Below are 10,371 nucleotides of genomic sequence, written 5' to 3' on the forward strand. Positions count from 1 at the left end.
AATAATGCAGATCCTTGGGATTCGTGGCAGTGCAAGCTCCAGTACTGGCACACACACAAATAAAAAGAAAGAAAGAAAAGAAAAGAAGGAAAGTAAAAGAAAAGAAACAGAGGCTGAGAAACACTACTCACAGGGCTAGGAAGTGGAGCCAAGAGCAGGTGATAAACCAGTCATCTGACCAGGCTCAGGATCAAGACATTCAAAACCTTGGTCAAATAAGTCCCTCCAAAGGCCTATAATTGATGCTCCCCACCCCACACAAGAACTGGCTATATTTTCAGAAAATATGGGCTCTTTGTGTTTGGGGTAGGTCGGTTTTTGTGGGTTTTTTGTTTGTTTGTTTTTTGTGCTGGTTCTGGGGCTTAAACTCAGGGTCTGGGCACTATCTCTGTGCTCTTCTGCTCAAGGCTAATGCTCTACCACTTGAGCCACAGTTCCACTTCCAGCTTTTTGATGCCTTATTGGAGTGAACCGTCTCACGGAGTTTCCTGTGTTGGCTGGCTTCAAATTTTGATTCTCAGGTCTCAGTCTTCTGAGTAGCTAGGATTACAGGTGTGAGCCCTGGAGCCTTGCTGGGGTTTTTATTTTTTTATTTTTATTATTATTATTATTTTTTTTTTTTGGCTGTCCTGGGCTTTGGACTCAGGGCCTGAGCACTGTCCCTGGCTTCTTCCCGCTCAAGGCTAGCACTCTGCCACTTGAGCCACAGCGCCGCTTCTGGCCGTTTTCTATATATGTGGTGCTAGGGAATCGAACCTAGGGCCTCGTGTATCCGAGGCAGGCACTCTTGCCACTAGGCTATATCCCCAGCCCCTGGGGTTTTTATTTTTTATTTATTTTATTTTTTTTTTGGCTGTCCTGGGCTTTGGACTCAGGGCCTGAGCACTGTCCCTGGCTTCTTCCCGCTCAAGGCTAGCACTCTGCCACTTGAGCCACAGCGCCGCTTCTGGCCGTTTTCTGTATATGTGGTGCTGGGGAATCAAACCTAGGGCCTCATGTATCCGAGGCAGGCACTCTTGCCACTAGGCTATATCCCCAGCCCCTGGGGTTTTTATTTTTAAAAAATGATTGTAGGCACCCAGGAAGCTATCCAGGCAGCTGTTGAGCCCCTCTCACTATTTTCTGCTGGGCATTCTAGAAAATCTCAAGTAGTGCAGTGACTGTGAACCCAGAGAAAGCTCCAGAGGCTAAGGAAGAGGTCCAAACTATGAACAAAGTCCTATAGGATATTGGAGAGTGTGAAAGTGTTTCTTATGGAAAAAAATATTCAGACCCTAGGGGGTGTTCTGGTATAATTTTCAGGCAAATAATAAACCAGGCTCCTCAGGCCTTTCTCCACTGGAAGCTGCTGGGGTGTGGCCCCCACAGGAGCCTATGTAGTGACAGGTGGGAAGAAACCCATCCACTGGAGTGTTTTGGGAAGACCTGCCCCAGCAGCTGGAGCACAAGGGACAGCAGAGTGAATACCAGCAGGGGCAAGGCGGGGTTGGGTGCGCTTGGGGTGGGGGATTGTGCTCATTTCTGAAGAGCAGGTCTACCTGCTTCATCATAAGGAAAAGCAGAATAGGAACAGGACAGTAGTGAAGAGAAGATGCCATCATAGTGAAGGTGACTGCAGTCAAAGAAGAGTTTTTGGGACCACAGCTCCCCCATGGTGGTCTCCATGTGTTCCGTGGCATTCTCTGCCAGTGGCTCCCAGACTATATGCCTTGACTACAATCTCTCTGAAAAATCAGGGCCTTGAGTTGTCTTTTGCTCTAACTCTGGTAACCCAGTAAACACCCCTTCCCTTCCCTTCCCTTCCTTTCCCTTCCCTTCCCTTCCCTTCCCTTCCCTTCCCTTCCCTTCCCTTCCCTTCCCTTCCCTTCCCTTCCCTTCCCTTCCCTTCCCTTCCCTTCCCTTCTATTCCTTTCTCTTCCCTCTCTCCCTTCCTCCCTTCTTCCTTCCCTTCCTTCTGTGCTGGTATTGGAGCTTTGATTCAAAGTCTCTAACTCTTGGTACACTTGCTTGTTCATGACTGGTTCTCTATCACTTGGGCCTCCAGCTAGGCGTTTTGTAAGTTAATTGAATATGGAATCACTAGGACTTTTCTGCCTGAGCTGGCTTTGGATTTCAATTTCCTGGGCCTCAGCCTCCTGAGTAGCTAGGGTTAAAGGCATGAGCCACTAGAGCCCAGCTTACATAAAAATTTCTTATCTTTACCATTGGACTCCAACGCACTATATCAGAAGAACAACAAAGGTGGAATTTTTCTAATATCACCCTAAATAAAATCTGGATATAAAATACACTCATTTTCTTAATAATATCCAAGGCTTCCTTCTCTTTGGAATTTGTAGATGAATTCTGTTGTCTAAAAATCACATTCTTCAGGTCCAAAGCCCACAGGAGACCGCTAGATACTTTGAGAGATCTTTTGAGCTCAGATTCTTCTTTCTCTGGGCACTGATCTTTCCCTGAGATGTGTAGCCCCAAGTGAACATTATGGCCATGTCCTCAGTAGCAGCTGACTACCAACAGTGGGCACTTGACTTAAGCTGAACCAGATAGATCTCACTTGTGCAAATGGTGTACACTCGTGTGTGTGCTGGTATTGGAGTTTAACTCCAATAGCTTAGCATTATCTCTCAAGCCTGGTGCTTTACTACTTGAGCACACTAGAAATAAGAGTCACAGGGACTTTTGGTGGTGGTGGTGGGACTTTTTGGACTGCCTTTGAATCCAAATCCTCAGATCTCAGCCTTCTGAATAGCTAGGATTACAGGTGGGAGCCACTAGCACCTGGCACATTTAAACATGTGAAACTATCAGAGAAAGTTATAGTTGCACATAAGGGTATTTATTATATTGAAACAGAAGTTTTTCCAAACTTCTGAATTCTCACCCAGCTCTGGCTCTCCTTATTGCATGTTCCTAAGGCTGACATTCTGAAAGTGACTTACTGCTTCTCAGCCTCAAACACACCTCCAGCCTCACTCTGGGCCCATTCCAGGCTTGAGGTAACCTGTACAGCCCCTTCTACATCAGGGAGATTTCTTCCCCTGTGCAGAGAGTTTGGGGGTAATAAGAACACTGCAGCACACAGTCCTTTCATGACTATAAGAAATTCTTTTTCACTCTCAGTGTTCACCCTTCCTCTCTGAAGTCATCATAACTTTTTGCTCTATGTACAGTAGCCCAAATCCAATTTATCCCAAAGCAAATAGATATCCACCCCTAACTTTGTCCTTGCTTTCTGATGATAGCTACCCTTCCTCAACAGTCATCCAGGCTGGAAGCCTGAATCATCTTTGACTCAGAACATCACAGTGCTAAAAATAAAACAGTCATTTCCGCCTCTCCCCTAATATCTGATTTACATGCAGACAACTGTCTCTCATTTTCTTCCAGTGTATCTGACTGTTGGCTCTGTCCTGTTTCCTCTATAAAACTGTGGCTTTTGGCACAATGTCTGCTTCGGTCTCTTTTTTTCTACTTTCTCTCCCCCTCTTCCTCGCCCCCCTAGTTCATTCTGTACCTGTGTCAGAAAATTACTTCTAAAATCACTTTACTTATTTATTTTTATTTTTTTATCTATTTATTTTTGTTATTGTGGGGTTTGAACTCAGAGCACCTTGTCATTTATTCAGATTGTCCTTTAGCTCAGTACCTGCAGCTCATGTTGGAGTACCTCCCAAGCCATTTAATGTTCTAGTGAACAGAGGTTGGGGGGGCCCTTGAGGTGACTCTAACTTTTTTTTTGGGGGGGGGTCAGGCATGAAGCTTGAACTCAGGGCATGGGTGGTGCCCCTGAGCTCTTCTCCTCAAGGCTAGTACTCTACCACTTTGAGCCACAGCACCACTTCTGGTTTTCTAGCAGTTAATGTTGATAAGAGTCTATGGGCTTTTCTGCCTGGGCTGGCTTCAAATTACGATCCTCCGAGATCAGCCTTCTGAGTAGTTAGGATTATAGGTGTGAGTCAGTGGTGCCTGGCTAGAACCACTTTAAATGTATTCTCTTGCTACATAATTTTGACTGGATTCGCCCAAGATTCTTAGGAGAACCCAGAATTCAGGAACTAAATCATTGTGGCTATATCATTGTGATTTTTTCCTTAAATTTTCTCTTCCTCTTTCTCCAAAGAAATTTGACTGAGTTGATCCATTGTAATTTCTTTAAGAAAACTTTGTAGCATAGTCACCCATTCACTGAGTGTCAGGGGAGGAAACAGAGGCAGGAAAGGTCAAGGGACTTGCCCAAAATGAAATAGCCAGGGAAGAAAAGCACAGCCAGCCAGCCAGCCTGCACATCCAAATCTGCGCTGCGTTCCTGGTGGACTTCAGTGGCTGATGCTTTGTGACAAGGAGCCATGTTTGTCTGGCAGGAATATGCTCCTTATTTACTCTTCTCCTTTACTGTTGCTGGCTGCTCTTCTGAAGCCCTGGATTCTAACTTGGGCCTAAGCCAGTAGACAGATCATTGTTTTGGACAGTGACACTGGACAGTAGAAAGGTGAAAGGAGATCTAGGTAATAACCTAGGAAGGAGGGCCCAACAGATGGACTCCTCACTTTGCAGAGCTGGGGCGAGGCTGGTCTGCATGTGCCCTTTTCACTTGTCATCTTTAGCTCCCCCCTCCCCCCTTTAAAAGTCCCACCTGTTTTCCTGTGTTCCCTCAGTCTCATAGTGGAGACTTAGAAGTCAAACTTCTAGGCTGTATTCTGAGATGATTCCCTTTGACTCTCAGCCCTAGAGTCAAATCTAGAACCGGTCTGCTGCCACCATTCCTATCTGGATAATTGGCAATCGGGTAAGCCTGGGAGACCAGCAGTCACAGAACCGCAGCATTTGTTCAGTCAATCAGCAAACCTACTGTGAGCCAGGCAGTGAGATGATGGCAATACTCTTAATCACAACTATAACATATTGAGTGCTTATGATGTACCAGGCTCTCTAGGTATGGACATAGACGTAGCACAGATTCATTGAATCACTACTATCTTACCACCTCATGATGAGATAGGTTTAGTTTTGTAGTTGCTGGGTTTTTTTTTTTTTTTGGCCAGTCCTGGGGCTTGGACTCTGGGCTTGAGCACTGTCCCTGGCTTCTTTTTGCTCAAGGCTAGCACTCTGCCACTTGAGCCACAGCGCCACTTCTGGCCATTTTCTGTATATGTGGTTCTGGGGAATCGAACCCAGGGCCTCATGTATATGAGGCAGGCACTCTTGCCACTAGGCCATATCCCCAGCCCAGTTGCTGGGGTTTTGTTTTGCATATGTATGGGTAAGCTGAGGCACAGAGTTGTTAAGTTACCTGATGCAGATACAAGCCAAGTGGCAGAACCAATTTGAATCCAGTCAGTTGGACTACAGAGTATTTTTTGTGTGTGCTGGTCTTGGAGCTTGATCTCAGAGCCTGGTTGCTGTCCCTGAGCTTTTGTGCTCAAGGCTAGTGCTCTACCACTTGAGCCACAGCTCCATTGCCAGATTTTTGTGGTTAACTGGAAAAAAAAAAAAGACTCTTATGGACTTTCCTGCCTGGGCTGGTTCCGAATGGCGATCCTCAGATCTTAGTCTCCTGTGTACCTAGGATTACAAACTTCAGCCACTGGCCCCCAGCCTGAAGTGTGTATCCTTAACAGTTTCTCTATTGCTATCACATCCTAACTCAAGGCCTACCATCTTCGTTCCATCTTTTTATTCTTAACTTGGTTTAGCAGATACTGTTAATGGCAAGGCTTTTGGTCACATGCTTTTACACATATAGATTCCAAATTCAGAATCTTCAAGAATTCTGTCTTGTATGAAACTGTAACCTCTCTGTACATCAGTTTGACAATAAAAATTTAAAAATAAATAAATAAATAAAAGAGAAAAAAAAAGAATTCTTTCTTAACTGGTGTGATCCCACTCTTTGATCATTCAAATACGTAGGTTGAAACGCATACATATGTGCATGCACTTATTTATATAAAAGTATATTTTATATATCTGTTTTGATCTTTAGAATGGAAAATTTCAAAGGCACAAAATAGAAAGATTGTGTAATGAATCCCCATGGTCACACACATCAGCCAACCTCAGCCTTGATCAGTTCTCATAGTTGTCTTATTCTTTTTTTTTTTTTTGCCAGTCCTGGGCCTTGGACTCAGGGCCTAAGCACCGTCCCTGGCTTCTTCCCCCTCAAGGCTAGCACTCTGCTACCTGAGCCACAGTGCCCCTTCTGGCTGTTTTCCAAATATGTGGTGCTGGGGAATCGAACCAAGAGCTTCATGTGTAGGAGGCAAGCACTCTTGCCACTAGGCCATATTCCCAGCCCTAGTTGTCTTATTCTGTCTCCCAACCAGTGATCTGAGATCACTGTTCTAAGTGAGTAATTACAGCAAAGATTTGAGTATGTGTTAGATTCAGGGAAAGCAACAGAGGGAGTAATGAACTCTGACACCTGAGGGAAAAGAAGAGTCAGGGTCCCTGACTCCTGGAGTCCCCAGACTTTGGTAGCTATAGTATCTGTTCCTCACACCCCAACCTCCAAGAAGGTGCTTTTTTAGCTGGGCCTGATGACCTAGGTCAGGATCCCAACTACCCACATGCAAACTGAAAACCTCATATTTTTTCAGGTGTATTGAAGTGGGGTTTACAAGGTAAGGCGAAGTAACATGAGTACATGTGAGAGTTCTAAAAATACCTATTTTGTGTTGAGAAAAGACAGTTGTGGGGCTGGGAATATGGCCTAGTGGCAACAAGAGTGCTTGACTCATATACATGAAGCCCTGGGTTCGATTCCCCAGCACCACATATATAGAAAATGGCCAGAAGTGGCGCTGTGACTCAAGTGGCAGAGTGCTAACCTTGAGCAAAAAGAAGCCAAGGACAATGCTCAGGACTGAGTCTACACCCCAGGACTGGCAACCAAAAACAAAACAAATAAAAGACAGTTGTTCAAATAATTTAGAAGCCACGTGGAGGATAAAAGTGAGATCAGGTTGTAGGAGACTAAACTCAGGGAAAAGGGAAAGGAAGAGTAGCTAACTAAGGCTCCTATTTTAGACACTTTAAGGTAGAGATGTTAAAGGCCAAACTGTCTGTGGGCAGAAGATGGATGGGAAGATTGGGCCTGGGCAACTGGGCAGGGCTTGGAGAAATCACACAAACGAACCTCCTTTGTCAGTGACCAGAGTCAGAGGAAGAGTCCTAGCTTCAATGAAGAAGAAAGGCAAAAGGGAAAGTGGAAACTAGAGATCTGTAAAATTCCAAATGTTAACTTTGAAAGAAGTGAGTCCATTATTTAGCTTCTGGGTAGATCAGACCTCTAACAATTACCAACTAAATGCCAAGCATGGACCATAAATCTCCCAATGCCACTGCGCCTAGAGAAGAAGCTTCAGAGAAATGAGCTTGGGGGAGGGGGGTCCCAAGGCTCCCAGCTTCCAGCAGGGAGTGCCCCAGTGCTGACGGGGTGAAGATGAACGGTGCGGAGAGTGCTGGGCAGATGGAACTTTTGTTTTCATTTTGAGAGATGAATAGGAGTTCCGGGGGGTTGGGGGGGTGAGAGTAGATGGTGCCTGGAGCACCAGGCCCTTGAACAAAGGTTCCATTACCAGACTGGGTGAATCTGATTTGCATACAGAGTATCCTGGGCTTTCCCAACTAAACTGAAGAAAATCACATGACAATTGGCAACCAAGGTGTGCTGTGTGGAAGACCACATTTTAGGGAAGGCTCATGTCAGAGAAGTGAACGAAAAGTGAAATGAAGTCCCATGATTTCCAGGTAAATTCTGAGTGGGAGGAGACCACTAGAAGGGAAACTGCCAGCAGTCATCAAGATTTATGGGAAAGTTGAAGCAGACCAGGGCATCAAAAATGCAGAGGATTGTGGTTCAAAGCCAACCTGAACAGACAAATCTCAGACTCTTATGTCCAATTAATCACCAGAATGCTGGAATTGGAGACATGGCTCAAGTGGTAGAGTGCCAGCTATGAGTGGGAAATGCTTCAAGAGATAGGAGCCCAGAGGTCAAATCCTGATATGGACACATGTGTGTGTAAACACATAGAGCTCTATAGATCACTTAAATTCTGCCAAGAACATAATTGGAATAATATGGCACAGAAGAGTTGGGCTTTGAATGTCTGATCAGGACAAGAAGGCAGTGAGATGGTGAGGAGACAGGCATCTTAGCTGGGGTGGTGGCATTTGAACTGAGTACTGATGAGAGGGTACCAGCTAGGTTCTGAGCAAAATGTATCCTGAACCAAAAGCAACTACAATGGCCCTGGTACAAAAAGGACCTGGGCATTCCTGATGAATGGCAAGAAGACCAGTGTGGCTAGCGTGTGATGAATGAGGAGAGCAGAAGGAAGTGTGACTGGAGGGACAGGCAGATAGGTAGGGCTGTAGACAAAAGTGACTAAAAAGGAGGGCTGAGCAAGCATTTCACTTGCCTCTCCACACTTTTCATTCCTTTAGTCAATTAAGTCCAAAGCTGATTGCTAATGAAGTCCTGGCAATTAGGTCCAGTCAACACATTGTGAGCAGAAGTGGCTTTAGCCACTTCCGGGACAGCAAACAAAAGCTAGCACACAGAACCACAAAGCTGTTTCTTCCTTTGGATGACAGAGCCCAGTGGTCACAGTCAGCTGAATCACTGCATTGCAACATGTAGCCCATGTGGACTCACAAAACTTTTAGTGGACTGTAAATCTATGCTTAAAACCAATTCTGACTAATCCATGGTAAGAATGTGAGTTTTATTTAAGTGTAACAGGAAACAATTAGAGATTCTGACCTAGAGGGTGATGAGATCTTATACAAGTTTAGTTTTTTCTTAATGATGAAAGCATTCAGAATCTTGCATAGTAATGTGGCTACTTTTCTAGGTGTATAGATTATAGGGAGAAGGGCAGGAGAAGCTAGGAGAGAAGCTATAGGTCTATGGCAGGTATTCTTGTTATGATGTAATGTGGACTTGAGCTTAGTGGTGGCAGTGGAAAGGGTGAGTTGGACTTGAGATACATTTTTGAAGACAGGGAAGTAGCGCTGTGGCTCAAGTGGTAGAGCACTAGCCTTGAGCTGAAGAGCTCAGGGACAGCTCCCTGGCCCAGAGTTCAAGCCTCATGACTGACCAAAAAAAAAAAAAAAAAAAAAAAAAAGAACCATCTCTTTTTTGAAGACAGAACTGATGGAGTTGATGAAAAGACTCCAAAGTTTGGGGCATGAGTAACTAAACACAGAATAAGATGGCAAGCAGAGAGTCAGATAAGTAAGTGGGGGTAAAGATTTAGATTTAGAGCTATCTTCCACAGGAGGGAAGAGAGACAGGAATTCCTAACTCATATTACACCCAGGATACTCAAACCCAACAATGATATCCCAAGAGTCACAGATGCAAGCATCCTAAACAAAATATTCTCAAACCAAGTCCAGAAATATATAAAAAGAAAAGCACCGTGGGCTGGGGATATGGCCTAGTGGCAAGAGAGCTTGCCTTGTATACATGAGGCCCTGGGTTTGATTCCCCAGCACCACATATACAGAAAACGGCCAGGAGTGGCGCTGTGGCTCAAGTGGCAGAGTGCTAGCCTTGAGCAAAAGGAAACCAGGGACAGTGCTCAGGCCCTGAGTCCAAGGCCCAGGACTGGCCAAAAAAAAAAAAAAAAAAAGAAAAGTAAAGCATCATACTAAAGTTATTATTCCAGGAATAAGTTAGACTGTTCCAGAAACGCAAGAGGATGAAGAGTGTCAGGCCAAGCTAGAATACTTAATGAGACCTTTCTATAAAAACAAAACAAGGGCTGGGAATATGGCCTAGTGGCAAGAGTGCTTGCCTTGCATACATGAAGCCCTGGGTTCGATTCCTCAGCACCATATATATAGAAAAGGCCACAAGTGGCGCTGTGGCTCAAGTGGCAGAGTGCTAGCCTGAAGCAAAAAGAAGCCAGGGACCAGCCACTTTGATGTTTGCACTAAGGTTTTATTGGGAGTGCAAGAGAGGTTGAAAGAGATTTCAGTAGTACATGTGTAACTAATTTATTTGAACTCTATGCTAAAGACATCTACTAGCTGATCTTCAAATGCCTTTTTTTAAAACCCATCACAGATGATTGGGAATGCTGAATATCAAACATTTCATGTCAGCTACATAAATGGTTTTGTACAATGAAAAATACTAATTTGTTTGACATTCCATGTTAAACTACTGTCATGTTCAGCTTCATTGCATATAATGTAGGCCTAGTCCATCAAATCATGTGCTCTGGAGAGTGTTCTTTATTCAATAAAGTTTTAATTTAGTAAAAAAAAAAAAAAAAAAAAGAAGCCAGGGTCAGTGCTCAGGCCCTGAGTTCAAGCCCCAGGACTGGCAAAACAAAACAAAACAGAACAAAACAA

The sequence above is a fragment of the Perognathus longimembris genome, chromosome 5, assembly GCF_023159225.1.
Source record: "Perognathus longimembris pacificus isolate PPM17 chromosome 5, ASM2315922v1, whole genome shotgun sequence".
NCBI lineage: Eukaryota > Metazoa > Chordata > Mammalia > Rodentia > Heteromyidae > Perognathus > Perognathus longimembris.